This window comes from Terrapene carolina, unplaced genomic scaffold, assembly GCF_002925995.2.
Source record: "Terrapene carolina triunguis isolate 2854851 unplaced genomic scaffold, T_m_triunguis-2.0 Scaffold85, whole genome shotgun sequence".
NCBI lineage: Eukaryota > Metazoa > Chordata > Testudines > Emydidae > Terrapene > Terrapene triunguis.
This window is the reverse complement of record NW_020664436.1, coordinates 28,275,255-28,289,418: the sequence shown is the minus strand read 5'-3', so window position 1 is coordinate 28,289,418 and position 14,164 is coordinate 28,275,255. Positions and strand designations below refer to the sequence as shown.

At 50.9% G+C, this 14,164-nt stretch overlaps 1 protein-coding gene across 1 annotated transcript in view; it reads right to left on the bottom strand.

Moving 5' to 3' along the window:
- Positions 1-14,164, bottom strand: part of RNASET2 (ribonuclease T2) — an 88,307-nt gene that overhangs the window by 60,131 nt on the left and 14,012 nt on the right. The window lies entirely within an intron of this gene.

Genomic DNA, 14,164 nt, shown 5'->3' with positions numbered 1-14,164 from the left:
GGTGGTGTCTCGAAGATAGCTGGGAGTGCTGGTAGCGTAGGGTCTGAGGAGAGAGTCCAAATAGCCAGATAATCCTGCTGTAAGAGTGCCAATGCCTGAGATGATGGGGCGTCCAGGGTTTCCCACCAGACTCCTTGTTGTTTCCTTCTTTTGCGTCATCGCCAAAAAAAAAACTTTATTGCTTTTTTACTCCTGTTAAGCCTGCAGAGCCAACACAGCTAGCCAGATTCTATTCCTTCTTATGAATCATTAAGGGAATTGTTTACAAATGTCCAGTAAGCTACACATTAAAAGCAATGGGGATGCATAGATGTCACTAAGGGTCAAATTGGAAGACAATGGGATTGCATAATTGCACTGTTTTGAAGGCTTAAATTGGACTCAAATTGGTGCACAGAGTTTGTGCCCACACTTTCCACATGGGTGAATTTTACCTAGTGAGCAGATCTATTGAATAATAAGGTGCCATTTTTGCAGTCACTTTTCAGAGCAGAGCCACACTTAAGTTTCTGGGGGCAAGGACTCTTTCTACTTATTACTGTAAAGTGTCGTGCATGTTTGTCACTGCATAAATGTATAAAAATAATTTTGGTCCATGTAATATTTATTGTATCTCCTTTGATGCTGTAACATGATTTCAGTAAAGATAGATGTGGGTCTTTAGTGTATTTCAAATTAAAATACCCTCAAATTTTGCACATCTTAGGCCTTGGCTACACTGGCAATTCACAAATTTGAAAAAACACCCCCCCTGAGCGCAGCGAGTGCAGCGCTGTAAAGCTGGCGGCTTTAAAGTGTAATCAGCGCCTGCAGCGCTGCACGCTGGCGGCGCGACTACACTCGCGCTTCACAGCGCTGCCGCGGCAGCGCTGTGAATCCGCGAGTGTAGCCAAGGCCATAGACAACTTGAACCAATATGTTGGCTGCCAGACTCAGGCCTTGGCTACACTTGCAAGTTACAGCGCTGTAAAGCCTTCCCCAGCGCTGTAACTCACTCCCCATCCACACTGGCAGGGCACTTACAGCGCTGTATCTCCCTGGGTACACCGCTGCAGGTACTCCACATCTCCTAGAGGAATAACAGCTGCAGCGGAGTGGCTAGGACTCACGGGTGTGAGTGTAAACGCTTGCAGCGCTGTACTAATCACCTTGTCAAGTGGCCAATCCTCTCCATTGTTGTGACCGGCTGCAGGAATGCGGAAGTGCTGGTTTCAAAGCTCCTATGACAGAGAAAAGCAAACAGTTTACAGCTTGCTTTGAGTGAGTAAATGAATGACCAGGGGGCCGGGAGTTCGGAACTTGCAAAATAGAGAGCTGACATGCTCCAAAAAGCACTCTCTCTCCCCCCACACTCCCTGTCACAATCCACCCCACCCCACCCCACCCCCGTTTTGAAAAGCATGTTGCAGCCACATGAATGCTGGGATAGCTACCCATAATGCACCGCTCCCAACACAGCTGCAAATGTTGCAAGTGTGGCCACACCACTGCGCTGGCAGCTGTCAGTGTGGACAGACTGCAGCGCTTTTCCCTACTCAGCTGTACGAAGACAGGTTTACCTCACAGCGCTGTACAGCTGCAAGTGTAGCCAAGGCCTCAGTGAGAGAGTCAGACTATTAGAATGCTCTAGATGTGGGGTGTCTAGCTACATAAATTTATGGCATTTTGTAGGAGACAGAAGGTTCTATGTGCACTGGATGTACAAATGTCATAGATGCACTTGGGAGCAGGGTGCCATCATACAGAAATGAGCATCACAGACATGTAAACATTTTTAGTTGACTCAATTATATTCTAAATCTGCTGAAGTTACTTTCATTACTTTTGTCTCAGAATGAAGGGAACACTGGTTTGCTCTCCTTAATCTTGTAAAACACCCATTGAAAGTCAATTAAAGCTTTGTCAGAGTACCAAGTGCAGATTCAGAACCCAAGTTAGCTCCATATTATTGGATACCTGTGTGTTCAGTATCACTTATTTACAGAGAGTTTTATGATTGAAAGATATGTACAAGATGATACAGAATTAATGCCGGACTATGCAGTATGGTACACTGGCTAAAAAAATATTTTAGAAGATCTTTCATTTCTCCAATTTTCCTTATTTGTTATTAATGTTTCACTTCTTTTTTCTCTTCTCATGTCCTCTAACTTTGAGCCATACATATTTGTAGAAATAGCTTATAAGAATGCAGACTTCAAGATTTTTCCCATTAAATATCTTAAACTTAATTTTTTGGGGGAATATTACCCTGATGATATTGATTTCCTTCATATTTGCATTTTTTCCATAGACTACATGGTAGAGGTTGTTATAAAACAGGTTCTATTATACACACATTTATTGATAAAATAGTTCTCTCATTTCTGCTTTTCTATTGTGATTCTCCGTCATTTTATTTTGTTGTCTGAGTCTTTAGGATCCAATCTTTATGAGAAAACTACGGTGATTAATTATACCCAAGAAAGCACTCTAGCTCTCTATTTTATATATTTAATAATTGGGGCAGTAAAAGGGTTTTAGCCCCATGAATTTGGGTTGGGCACTCTACTAAGAAATGGTGAAGTGAGTAAGTTATGCAGATTCAGGGCTATTCTAAAAAGGTTCCAATAAAACCTTTACACCACACCACCATAATGTATTCTGTATATGTTATATACGTTACAAAAAAACTATTGCAGAAATATTTGAGAGAGAGAAATTATAAAAAATGTATTTAGTCTTTTAATTTATGTCTCTGCCTGTAATCCCAAGTGCCTTATTTACCATGAGTCCAACTGTGCTGGTCTCAGAAGGAATCATAAAAGCCTTTAAAAATAACCTAAAAGAGTTTTTTTATTCCTGAAAAAGTTATTGAAGTCCAGTAGTGCAAGCAATTTCAGGGCTGGCAGTGAACAGTGAAGCTAGGAATCTCCTTCCCCCCCAAGTATAAATTTCCCTTCTCTAGTCCTGCAACACATGATATATTTGACTTTGAAACTGTGACATTTTTATCTATAGAAAAGCTATCACTGGCCTGAGATTTAATCTTGTTCACCTGTAATGGGGTGCAGGCTCACCCGGCGGCGCCTCCTGCTGGTCTCTCAGGGAATTAGCTCTCCAGCCTCCGGAGCGCCCTCTGTCGGCCGGTGTCTCGCCTTGCGTTGGCCCCCATGTCCCTCCCAGACCCCGGATGACCCTTTCTCTGGGTGCTGCCACCAGGCAGTACCACCACAGTTTCTGTGGGTCTCCCCACCCAGGGGAACCCCCCACCCACTATCTCCGCCTCACCTCAGTCGTAGGCTACTGCCAGTCACCAACTAGCCCCTGCTCACTGAGGCGGACTGCAGTATCAGCCACTCATCACAGACAAGGTTGGGTTTGGACCTGCTGCCTCTACCTATAACGGAGGTAGGGTAGCAGCCCTAGTACCCTCTAGTGGGCCCTTACTTCGGCCTGCAGCTGGCCTGGGACCTCTGCTAGGCTGGAGCTCCCCGCCCCTTCCCCAGTACGCTCAGTACCTTCCTCAGCTCCCCAGGCAGCCTGGTCCCTCCCTCTCCAAAGGCTAGAGAGAGAGTGAGAGTGTCTCCCTCCTGGCCTGGGAGCTACTTGCTCCAACCACAGCCCTCTCCTGGGCTGTTGCAAGCCCTTTTAGGCCGGAGCAGCTGACCACCCCACTACACCACCTCAAGGCAGTGTAGTTTGAGGGGAAATTCCACACTTGTTCAAGTGAGGCTGATTTTTATTATTTGTATTACTGTAGTGCCTCTGGTCCCTAGCCCCATTGTACAAACACAGAACAAAAAGACAGTCCCTGGCCCAGAGAACTTAGAGTCTAAGCAGGAGACCAGAGGCAACAGATGATGCAGTGCAGACAGGTGGGGAAGTACAAGAAAACAATGAGACAATACCGGACAGTATAATTAGCAGTGGTCTCAGCACAGCAGTGGCTATCGATTATCAAGATTTTTGGAGGCATCATAGAGAAGTAGAGTTTTATGGGAGGTTTAGAAGATAATGAGGTAGCTTTCTGGATATTTACGAAGAGATACTCCCAAGAATAAGGAGCGGCACAGGGGAAAGCATGAAGTGCTTGTCTGAGCATTTAATTGAGCAATGGAGGTTGGCATCATGGACTGATCAAAGGTGAGCGTCAATATGTCAACAGTACAAAAGATGTTAAGTAAGGTGGCTGTGGGGATAGGCTGTGAAGTGCCTTGAAAGTGAACACAAGTAGCTTACATTTGATGCAATAGAGAAGGAAGAGCCAGTGGAGAAATGCAAACAGAGAGAGCAACATGATCAAAGCAGTGGGCTAGGAAAATGATTTTTGCAGCAGCATTCTGAATGGATATCAGTGGGGGCAAGGTTGAATGTGTCAAGGCCAGAGAAAAGGATGTTACAGTAACTAGGGTGCGAGATGATGAGATAAGAGTTTTAGCTACATAGATGAACAGAAATGGCCATATCTTAGAGATATTGCATAGAAAAGATCTGCAAGATTTAGACATGGACCTCTCTCTAGGTTCTCATACCCAGACTGAGTCGAAGATTATGACCAAGTTGTGGACCTGAGTGACAGGCAAGTTATTGGTGGTGTCCATAGTGATTGAGAAAGGAGGTAGTGCAGAAGACTTGTGGCAGAAGATTGAGGCCTGTTTCAGCCATGTTAAGCCTGAGCTGGTGGCTAGACATAGAGTTATAGAGTTTAAGGCCAGCAGGTACCACTAGATCATCTAGTGTGACCCTCTGTACAGCACAGGCCACCTACACCCACCCAGCACCCACATGCTAAACCCAACAACTGGAATGAGACCAAAGTATTACAGCCCACAGGAGATTAATTGTTATGTGTCACAGACAGAGAATAGGAGGGACCCAGGTACACCAGTGCCCAAGGCCACCCACACAGGGGGGGGGGGCAAGTGGGGCAATTTGCCCCAGGCCCCGCAGGGACCCCCACGACAGTGTTGGAGGCTACCCCCCAACCCCTCCTTCTCCAGCCCCCGGCGCCTCAGCATGCCGCGTCAGGAGCGGCCCTGGACAGCGCTGCAGCGGCCTGGCTCCAGGGGGACCTGAGCTCCTCCCGCTGAGTCAGAGCCGCGTGGTAAGGGGGTGGGGCAGCGAGCTCCGGTCCCGCCGGAGCCATGCCACTGCAGCGCTGTCCAGGGGCCAGGGCAGCTCCTGTACGCGGCGTGCTGAGGCTCCGAGAGAGGGGAGAGGCGGGGGTAACCCAGGAGCAGCCCTGGACAGTGCTGCAGTGGCGTGGCTCCAGCGGGGCCTGAGCTCCTCCCGCTCAGAGCCGCGTGGTAAGGGAGCGGGGCTGCGAGCTCCAGGCCGAGTGGCGGGAGCTCAGGTCCCGCTGGAGCCAGGCAGCTGCAGCGCTGTCCAGGGCCGCTCCTGGACGTGGCGCACTGAGGCTCCAGGAGAGGGGGGAGGCGGGGGTAAGCAGCATGGCAGGGGGCCGGGAGGGTTGGATAAGGGGCAGGGAGTCCCGGGGACAGTCAGGGGACAGGGAGGGGGCAGAGGTTCTGGCGGGGGCGGTCAGGGGACGGGAACAGGGGGTTGGATCATGGGCATTCCGGGGGTCTGTCAGGACTCGGTGGGGGGCGGGGGTGGATAGGGGTTGGGGCAGTCAGGGGACAGGGAGCAGGGTGGGTTGATGGGGGGTGGGGTCCCAAGGTGGTGGTTGGGGAGGTTTTGGGAGGGGGTGGTGAGAGGACAAGGAGCAGTGCCATAGAGAGATTCATGTCAGGGGAGGGTAGCTTCATTTAAAATTAGCCACTTTAGATTAACAGTGATAGAGCCAGGAGAGCCATGGGGGAGGGATCACATGAGAAGAGCAATATCCTACACCACCTACCTCCTTCCCAACCCTACCAAGGAGACCCCCCTCCCCTGCATTCCCCCAGGCTCCAGAGGGGTTTATTCAGTGGTTCTCAAACTTTTGTACTGGTGACCCCTTTCACATAGCAAACCTCTGACTGCCACCCCACCTTATAAATTAAAAACACTTTTTAATATATTTAACACTATTATAAATGCTGGAGGCAAAGCAGGGTTTGAGGTAGAGGCTGACAGCTCGCGACCCCCAGTAATAACCTCGTGACCCCCTGAGGGGTCCCAACCCCCAGTTTGAGAACCCCTGGGTTAATTTAATTTTAGCACCCTGTGTCCATTCACATGCATGTGCTATTTTGAGCATTTCAGTTTTCACAACATAGGCTCATCCCAGATTCTGGAACAAGCTCAAATGCTCAGTTCGTGGAGTATGTACATATTTAAAAATTTTATTAAGATGATGTTAAAAAAAAAAGTGAACCGAGTTTGAGCATAGAAGTTTCTGGTTATCAGGGAATAATGTACAGATTATCAAGGGTGCAAAGTTTGGTTTAAGATCCAGTGGCATAAGGAATACATAATCTGCAATATCCCCGATTGGGGGTAAAAGGTTGATGGGTCAAAGTACAGGCATTGAGATATGAGGGTATGAAGTTCATAGAGTGGCTATGTTCAGGTGTGGAGTATAATGAGTGGATATGATGATGAGGATGGATTGACCCTCATTTGGTGAGATTTAATGTTCAGGGAGTTTATGGTTCCAGTTCATATGATCCAACGGAGAAGGTCACTTGGTCCCTTTCTCATAGTGGGAGAATGATGTCACTCTGGCTCACGCCTCCTGGTACTGTCGGTGGCCGGTGATGTGCTCGATGTAGATGTCCCTGGACCATCGGATGGCGTCTGAGACCATGAGGCGCCGCATGAGCCGTGCATAGCGTCAACCGATCCCGCAGGTCCGCAGCACACGCTCGTTGCAAGGGTCCCAGGCGCCCAGGGCTCCGACAATCAGGGCGTCCATCTGCACCTCATAGCCCTTCGTTCTCAGGGTGTCAGCCAGGGGGGCGTACTTTTCCAGCTTACGAGCTCGGGCTTCGCGAAATGCTGGGGTCCTGTTCTCAAAGGAGACTGTGACGTCGACAAGGATGATCTTTTTCTGGGCCTTGTCGGTGACGACCACGTCAGGTCGTAGCTGGCTGTCGGTACCGGGGATGGTGCAGTTCACAGAGATCTCCCCCAGGCGTGGCGCGATGGCTTTCACCAGGCAGTTCTGGATGGTGTTGTGGCACAGCTGCCAGGCTCTGGAGTGGGGTTTGCAGCTGCACAGGACGTGGGGGAGGGTCTCGTTGGAGTAGCCGCACTTCCTGCAACGCTTGTCTCGGTTCCCGTGGCGGACAGCTCCGTTGAGCGGGATGCAGTTGAGCCGGGCACGGTGGATGAACCGCCAGTTGGCGAAACGGGTGAAGCCGCCCCCGGCGAGGAAGTGGTTGCTGGCCTCCCACTTGCTGGTCAACTCAAAGGCTTTACCCTGGTCTGGTTTATGCTTCAGGGTTTCCACGTACAGTGAGTGGATGGCGGCCTTCAGAGTCCTCTCCAGCAAGCCCCTGGCGCTCGGGGTGACGATGGTATTGTCGTCGGACCTGATGTGCGGCACCCAGACTCCCAGCTCCTGGCGCTCCTCGCACCACTCCCAGCGGCAACTGATGCACTTCCCTAGGCGACGCGTGGCGTTGCGAGTGCGGGACCACAGTGAAGCAATGTTGCGCCCGTCCCGTCCGAATTCCCCATCCAGGGAGCCGCTCAGGAAGGTGGCGATGTCTTGGTTGGAGGGGGCTCTGCTGATCCGCTTCTCTGTCGCATCACGCAGGGCGTTCGCCGCGATGTTCCTTACCGTGGCGTCGGAGCCAGTTCCTGACCCAGCTGGGGCTGCGAGAGAGGCTGAAAGCAGCCAGGCAGCTCCAGGGGTCATCCCAGCCACTGACCCAACCAGGAACACGGGAGGGCTGAAAGCAGCCAAGCAGCCCCAGGATCCACCTACCTGACCGCACGGGATCTTCACGGCCAAGTTCCCCATTGGTGGAGCTGAGACGGTTGGAGTTGGAAATGGAACTGAAACTGAAAGAGCTGGACGGCTGTGAGAAGGAACGGCAGGACCATGAGAGACAGAGGCAGCATGAACTGGTGATGGCGGAGCCGAGAAGCAGAGAGACCCCTAATGTGGTGAGTGGGAATGGGCCCAGGGTGGCTAAGCTCGCAGGGAACTCCGATAAAAAAGTGCTGCCTCAGTTTAAGGAAGGGGATGATATAGATGCCTTCCTCACTGCCTTTGAGAAGGCCTGCAATGTGCACCAGGTTGTCCCTGCAGACAGGCTTCGGCATCTCACCTCCCTACTAGGTCCCAAAACCATAGAGATGTTCAGCCAGATGGATAAGGTGGAAGCAGGGGACTATGGACTGTTCAAACAAGCCCTGCTGTGCAAGTTTGAGCTGATCCCTGAGGCGTAGAGGAAAAGGTTCCGGGGTGTGCAGAAGACCCAGGGGATGACCTATCTGGAACTGGTCATGCTGATGGGGGAATACACCCGAAAGTGGGTGAATGGGGCCGGGGCCCAGACCAAGGAGGACGTGATTGAACTGATGGGGCTGGAGCAACTATATGAACTCTGTCCCCCTGACCGGAGGATGTGGCTGGTGGACAAGAGACCAAAGGACCTGCACTATGCAGGGCTGCAGGCTGATGAGTTTGTAGATAGCAGGTCGGGATATAGAATGGAATCCCAGGGGAACAGGCCCTCATCAATGCAGAAGGGGGGGGTCACCCAGGGGCTTCCCTGAAGGGAGTCTCTGATAAATCCCTCCCAGTACCGGGGCACAGCCAGTACCCAAGGTGACCGACCGGCCCCAGAGGACCAATGGGACCTGAGGTGTAATTACTGTGGGCAGAGGGGCCACAGATGGGCCTGGAGCCAAAAGCTCAGGGACAGGATGAGCAAACCAAGCCCTCAAAGGGTTAACTGGGTGGGAGCCCAGCTGGAGAAGGAGCTGGCTCCCCAGGCAGGAGGGACTGGCAGTTTAGCAATGGCCCAAGAGGGAGGAGTCTCCCAGGTCAGCTCCTCAGGGAGGCTTGATGCTCTGGATTCAAAGTTCTCAGTCTGCAGGGTGGCTGTGGGGCAGCCCCTGAGGAGCGAGTGCCTCATTCCCTGGAGGTCGATGGGAAGCTGGTCACTGGGTACTGGGACCCGGGCGCTAAGGTGACGCTGGCCCGGCCCGAGGTGGTGCTCAACACCTACCTGACCCTGACGGGTGTGTGCGGGCCCCTGTTTAAGGTACCCGTAGCGAGCGTACATCTGAAATGGGGGACCAAGAAGGGGCCCAAAGATGTGGGGGTGCACCATCAGTTGCCAACCGAGGTGCTGATGGGGGTGACCTGGCGGATCGTCACCCTAATCATCACCCATAGCCAGAGACAGCGAAGGGCACTCTGTCCTGACACCAGGGGCGGTGCCCTGCCGGGAATGCAGGTTCCTACCCCAGCGGGAAAGGAGCCACTGGGGACAGGTCTTGGCGGGGCTGCGGCATTGGACCCAACCACTGAGAGGGAGCAGGTCCCCATCTCTTCCCCAGATGCTGAATTCCAGGCCAAGCTGCAGAAGGATCCCTCCTTAGAGAAGCTGAGGGAACTTGCTGGCCACAGCACGGCGAAACACCTGGGGGAAGGCTGCCGGGAAAGATTCCTATGAGAGAAGGGATTCCTGTACTGGGAATGGGATCCCCAAAAGGAAGTGGAACTGTGGGGGATCAGGAGGCAGCTACTGGTCCACCAGAAGTACTGCCACAGGCTACTGTACCTGGCCCACGATGTCCCTCTCTCGGGACACCAGGGAATCCAGCGCACCAGGCAGAGGCTGCTAGGGAACTTTTATTGGCCCGAGGTCTTTGATGCCATCCAGCAATACTGCAGGTCCTGCGACTTCTGCCAGAGGGTGGGGAAGGCCCAGGACAAGGGAAAAGCAGCTCTGAGGCCCCTGCCTGTCATAGAGGAGCCTTTCCAGAAGGTGGCTGTGGACATTGTGGGACCCCTCAGCAAGGCAACTCAGACAGGGAAAAAATACATTCTGGTGGTGGTAGATTTTGCTACTCGTTATCCCGAGGCAGTGGCCTTGTCCTCTATTGAGGCAGACAAAACTGTGGCAGATGCACTGCTGAGCATTTTCAGCAGAGTGGGGTTCCCCATCGAGGTCCTTACAGACCAGGGCTCCAATTTCATGTCAACTCTGCTCCGGTGGTTGTGGGAGAAGTGTGGGGTCCGACACACCTGGGCCTTAGTGTATCACCCTCAGTCCAACGGGCTGGTGGAGAAGTTCAGTGAGACCCTAAAGATGATGCTGAAAACAAGCAAGAACCAGCATCCACAGGACTGGGACAAGTATTTACCCCACCTGCTGTTCTCATACTGGGAAGTGCCCCAGGAATCAACCAGGTTCTCTCCTTTCGATTTGCTGTATGGGAGGAGAGTGAGGGGACCCCTGGACTTGATGAGGGACAAATGGGAGGGGAAGGCCTCCCCCGATGGAGAATCAGTGGTGGAGTATGTACTGACTTTCTGGAAAAAGCTCGCTGAGTTCATGGACTTGGTCGGGGAGAATCTAGCCAGGGCCCAAGGGAAGCAGAAGGTCTAGTACGACTGTTCGGCGTGTGCCCACTCCTATGCCACTGGGGACCTGGTGATGGTTCTCATTCCCGTGAGAAAGAACAAACTACAAGCTGCCTGGGACGGGCCCTTTAAGGTCATCAAGTAGCTGAATGAGGAAAACTATTTAGTGGAACTATCTAACCGGGCTCACAGCCACCGGGTGTACCATGTCAACATTATGACATTCTCCCTGCCGTACTTTGACAGGGAGAATTTGGTACTGACTGTGTGTGGCCAGTGGGAGGAGCAGGGAGATGATCCCCGGTGGATCTATTCCCTAAGATGGGGCTGGCCCTTCGTTGGAATCAATTCCCCTCTCTGACCAGCTAACCCCTGCCAAGCAGGCAGAGATCCGAGAGGTGCTGAGTTCCTACCAGCAGCTGTTCTCCAACTGGCCTGGGCTCACTAACCTGGCTGTCCACCAGGTGGAGACAAGAGCCCACCCTCCTGTAAGATGCTCCCCATTCTGGGTCACTGGGAAAACAGCCCAGAACTTGGAGAGAGAGGTCAAGGACATGCTGGCCTTTGGAGTGATCCAGCCGTCCTCCAGCCCTGGGGCCTCTCCCGTGGTGTTGGTCCCCGAGAAGGATGGGTCAATCTGGTTTTGTGTGGATTACCAGAGGCTTAATGCCATCACCAAGTTCGATGCCTACCCCATGCCTAGGCCTGACAAGCTTCTAGACAAGCTGGGGGGGGGGGGGGGGGGGGAAGGCTTGTTATCTCACTACCATGGATCTCACGAAGGGCTACTGGCAAGTACCTTTGGATCTGGCTGAAGTCTGCTTTTATCCCCCTCCTGGGGTTATACGAGTTCCTGGGTCCTACCTTTTGGCCTAAAAGGGGCACCTGCCACCTTCCAGCGCCTGGTGGACCAGTTACTCAAGGGGAATTTTGCCCTGGTGTATATTGATATTATCTGTGTTTTTAGCCAGACCTGGGAGGACCATGTGTCCCAGGTTAAACAAGTGCTGGACCAGCTCTGGGATGCAGGTCTAATAAAAGCTGGCAAGTGCAAAGTGGGGATGTCAGAAGTGTCATACCTGGGCCAGAAAGTGGGGGTCGGCTGCCTAAAGCCAGCGCCAGCCAAGGTGGACATGATCAGAGATTGGCCCGCTCCCCAGACTAAGAAGCAGGTCCAGGCTTTCATTGGGATGGTGGGCTACTATCAGAGGTTCGTGCCCCACTTTAGCTCCATAGCCGCCCCCATCATTGAGCTATGTAAGAAGGGTAAGCCAGATAAGGTGGTCTGGACTGAACAGTGCCAGAGGGCTCTCTGTGCTCTGAAGGATACTGTGGAAGCAGAGAAAGAACTGACAGAAAGGAACTGCAATGCATGACAGTTTGTTAGCATGAGTCAGGCTAACTGTAACCCTAATAACACGAGATTTGTAGAAGCGAGGATTGTGTGAGGCGGGTGAGAAAGAACTGTGTGAGAAGTTGTTGCGACCTTGTGTAGATAAGGTATAGAAAATATTGTATGTAGGCTGGAGTCAAAACAAGTGAGAAAAATAAGATATCAAGATGGCCTATGTATAAACAAAATGCAGCTGTCCTCATTATTATCTGTAGTGAAAGGTATAAATGCTTGCTGTAATTAGTTACCTGGGAGAGAGACCTGCTTAGCTCTCTCCCTCTGCACAATTGTGAGAGTTAATAAAGCTTCTGACTTGCTGTACCCAAACAAAAGAGTGAGAACTCAGTTTTTCTCCGACAATACCCTGGTCAAGGGCCTGGTGCTGGTAAACCCGGACTTTGACAAGTCCTTTATGGTGTTCACCGACACGTCAGAACACAGGGCTGGGTGCAGTCCTAATGCAGTCAGCATGAAGTGTGGCAAATCTTTGGACTCAGGGTTAAATACTGCAGTCCTTATTCACCCCATTTAAAATGGGGCTTAAATTCTGTATCCTCATCAAACTGACAGAATTTACTTTTTATAATTTGTGAGAGTTTTTCAAGTAAATCTGTTAATTCATTTGAGTTATAAACTTTTTTATATCACTGTGAAAAAGTGGGGATTTATTCATCTTGTTATGTTGCATGTGAGTCTTACTTTCCTATACTAATACTGTGTGTACCTTAGTTTCCCTGTGTACTGCACCAATACTTAGGTGGTAGGAATTGGGTGTGTGATTTTTGCTGAGGTCCTCAGGGCAGGTGAGGCTGCCCTGCTGTTTGCACCTATGTAACCTGAGATGCAGGAACGACCAGGTGACACCTTTTTCCCAGGAAGGGGAAGCAAGACAAAGAGAAGGAGGAGGAGCATCAAGGAGGGTGTTGGAGGTCGAGTAGCTGGAAGCGGGGAGTCTGCTTGAGGGGGACTGGAAGAGGGGGAATCCAGGGCTTCTGGCCCAGGATTCCCAAGATGGACTTGGCTGAAAGTCACTGATGTCTGTAATAGCAAGCTCTGTTCTAATCTGTGTTCCTGTCGACTAATAAACCTTCTGTTTTACAAGCTGTTTGAGAGTCACGTCTGACTGCGGCGTTGGGCTGCAGGGCCCTCCGGCTTCCCCAGGAGCCCCGCCTGTGCAGACTCACTGTGGGTAAGGTGACCAGACAGCAAATATGAAAAATCTGGATGGGGGTGGGGGGTAATAGGAGCCTATATAAGAAAAAGACCCAAAAATCGGGACTGTCCCTATAAAATCAGGACATCTGGTCACCCTAACTGCGGGAGGCGCATGGTGTGAAAAGGGAGTGCTGAATGCTCTGAGGTCAGACCCAGGAAGGTCGAAGCTGTGTAAGCTTCTTGCCCTGGAGACAGTATGCTCAGAGAGAGGAGGCATGCTCCCCCAGAGTCCTGACTGGCTTCATATGGAGTAGTTCCAGAGCATCACCCGGTGACTCCGTGACAATCGCCACTTCTGATTTTTTGCTTGGGGGGTGGGAGGCTGAACCTAATTTTAGGGTCCCTGGAGTTTGAGAATTGAGAACAGACTCACTTGTAGATTATTCCAAAATCTAAGGCATGGGTTATTTTTTTTAATTGATGTGTATGGTCTGTAAATACTTTGAGCCATAACTATTTCTATTTACACTGCATGCATTTTTTCAATTTATTTGTTGTTAAATGCATTTTACAACAACTATTGTGGCAAATAATTGATTTCACACTGATTAATTGTGACAGCGTGTGTGTTTTTTAATATATAATTGCAAGGTAAATCACCTAGGGAGAAACTGACAGAGATAGCTCTGTCTTACAGCTATTTAATTCAGGGCTTCATTGGCTGAACTATAAGCAAGGACTCAGGTACAGCCTGTCTCCTGCATCTTGGTAAAGCCATAGGAAGGAGCAGCTATCCTGCATGTGAGTGCTGATACTTACAGCAAACAAGAAAATCAGCTGGGGCAATGGAGATTGGACAGTGGACAAATGACAATGGCTGGATGGAGACAGAAAGTGCCTACTCAAGACTTAAAGAAGCAGATAGAGACGGTCCGAGGGTCTTGAGAGTGGAGCTGGCCAGGAAGCAGAGCTGGGGAAACAATGGAGCCTGTTAAACAATCACATCTGCTTGGTTTGAAACTTTATATTTCCAAGAAAGAGCTTTAAATAATATTCAAGCTTCCTCCACCAGGTGCTCAAACCTCTTCAGGCTTCCAGGCTCCTGCAGCTTCACAACTAAAACTTTGAGAAGCAGGCAAAGG